Raw genomic sequence first — 2,835 nt, 5'->3', positions numbered from 1 at the left:
TTTTTACCCTCAACATTTTGAAATTAATGTTTAATTTAAATGTATTGTATTAGACTAATGATTTTATTCTAAAAAAAAAAAAAAAAAATTTAAAATAATAACCAAAATACTATAGTTTTAAGAATTTTCCATTAAATTAAGATATTTTGATAAACTGTGTACTGTTTTCTGTATTATTTTAACCAATTCCAACTAAATCCACATAATCATATTAATATTCCTTTCTACTTTATTATTTTAATACTTAAGCATTCTTTCATCTTTTATATAAGTCGAGCTATAGTTAATAATAGATACGTCTGTGTTTTATGGTAGTATTGCTACTAAGACTGCCTACATCAATATTTTAATAATTTATTATTTATGTTTTATAGTTGTAATTCTTCATTGAAACTATTGACAATTTAAAAATGTTGACAAGCATAAGATTTAAAAATAGTAAAATTGAATATACAATTTTGAAAAACTGGCAATGAGCTAATGAACGGGTTTTAAAAGTCTAATTACCTTTGTGCAGAGTCTGTGGCGTAATTGTGGGGAAGCAAGTGCTCCACTGACAATTTTTTGAGAGATAAAGGTATAATTCCCCCCCCCCCCTCAGATAATCCAATAGTACAAACAGCACCTTTTATTAATGAACCCTTATGGGTATTATTTAACAATATTGGTACCTAATACCTGCTACCTACAATTTATGTTAATCTAAACCACAAAATGAGTTAAAAGACTTATGTAAAATCAAACAATTAGATATACTGTATAAAATACATACAATAAAAATATGTTTTAAATGGTGAGGGGGAAGGGTGTCTGGGTTTTGGTAATAATAAATATATTATATTGCCCCCCTAGATTTTTTCCCAGTTACGCCACTGTGCAGAGGTACAGTGTAAATTCAGCACATCAATCCAAGATTTCTAAAAAAAAAATCATTAATTAACTAATAGAAACTATAATTAAATGCTCTGGTGAATTATTGTTTAAAGTTTATTTGTTAAAATATTTAAATAAGAGGAATGTGGTTTCCACGAAAGCCTATTATTTGATCTGTTTACAAAACATTAAATGAATCTTTCAAAAAGACCGTTTCCCCGCACATTTTCAAAACTTGTTTTATGTGATAGATGTGTTTATCTAATAATAATGCATATTTCCTGCGAGACCTAACCGCTATATCATAGTTGGTTTTTTATAAGGGAATTAAATAATACAAACCTTTTTCAATTTTTATCTTCATTTAATTTTAATTTCTAAAAACTGTTTTTTACGTTTCTCGAAAATTTTCATTTTATGAAGATATGGCCTTTTCGTAATGACCGATTCAATTAGTTATTTAAAAAAAAAAAAACTATATATTTTATTGGTATACTTTCGGAGGGTACACAATTATATTACGCGAGCATGGCGACCAACTTAATTTTTTTTAAAAGCGCGTATTGAACACTTTCGTCCTGCACCCTCTCATCCCATCCGCGGTCCACCGTTATTTCAATCTGTACGCGCCTCAGCTTGTAGTCTTTCGTTTTCGTACGCACGTCAGTGCAGGTCCACGTTGCGCGAGGGGTCTTTTGACAACCTTAACGGTTTTATCCATCAGACGCGTAGACCATAACGTCTTCGTTACGCGCGTTTCGTGTTGACGGTCTTGGCACGCGTCCTCGATCGCAATTATTACCAGAAAAAGCTGCAGCCCGGACCGTCGCACGCTTCGGCGAACCCCTCGCGGCGGCGTCGAGTGACGTACGGATACAGGATACAGGATGAATCATTATGAGTGCACGACGGATTTATGTCCCTCCGAGGAAACGACAATTAAAATCGGTCGCCAACGCAAGGGGATCACGTATTATTATTATTATTATGCGTACCGATTATGGGTGTCCGGAGATTGTCCCTTGTAACGCGCAGCGATCGAACAAAACGATATATTTTCCGGGGGATGTAACGAGCAGTAAAAACAAATAATTACGAACATTATCGGGTTGCACGCCGTCGGATGTTAGAAAACGTGGTTATAATATTGTTTATCTTTTTTATGACACTGTCGGGACGCGCGTTCGCGAAACGTAACACAACGAATCATCAAATTCGTATCATCAAGAATACGATTTTACGACCGTCGTCGGCGTTGATTTTCGATTATGTCTACGAGGAAAGAAATATATGTACGGCTGCGCGCGCGTACTGCACGGATTAAAACGATATTAATTGATTGTGGCACGTGACGGGGAATGGAAGAAAAATTGTAAAAAAAAAAAAATTAGGTGAAAACCGTAGGGGTTGCCGCGCGAGGATACGAAACTTCTGTCGTCAATCGATTATGTAAAACTGTATGTATTCGCGCGACACTCTACGTCGGATTCGCTGCGTAAGTCGAACTTGCGCACAAGTTAGCCGGTACAAGTGGTACCGATTCGTTTTACACTATTTTCACGTTACGTTCTGGTCTGTCGTGGTTTTCAGACCGTTTTTCCGTAAATCAACGCTGCCAGAAGTGATCAACGGTCGATACGCGAATACCTGTTCGTTTTTTCGCGTCCGTTTTGGCTTCACGATCACACGAACATTAAACGTAACGTAACTCGGACCACGTTAGGTGTGTACGGATAACGTTGATTGGCCGTGGTCAAACGGATCGGTTTTCTCATTACCCGCCCTATCAACGTTCCGATTATGACGTCTAAAAGTCCGGAAACATTAACCGAATAGTTTGGTTCGTGCGAGGAGAACGATGTTCTCATTTGGAAAGCAAAACACGATTACGCAGCAGGATTACACGAAGTAAATGTACGAGTTCGAAAAATGTGCGTCTAACAAGTGCACGTCGCACATATT

Source organism: Sipha flava, unplaced genomic scaffold (assembly GCF_003268045.1).
Source record: "Sipha flava isolate LNK unplaced genomic scaffold, YSA_version1 329_pilon_pilon, whole genome shotgun sequence".
In the NCBI taxonomy this organism is placed as follows: Eukaryota; Metazoa; Arthropoda; class Insecta; order Hemiptera; family Aphididae; genus Sipha; species Sipha flava.
The sequence above is the reverse complement of the archived record's forward strand: the minus strand, read 5'-3'. Positions refer to the sequence as shown.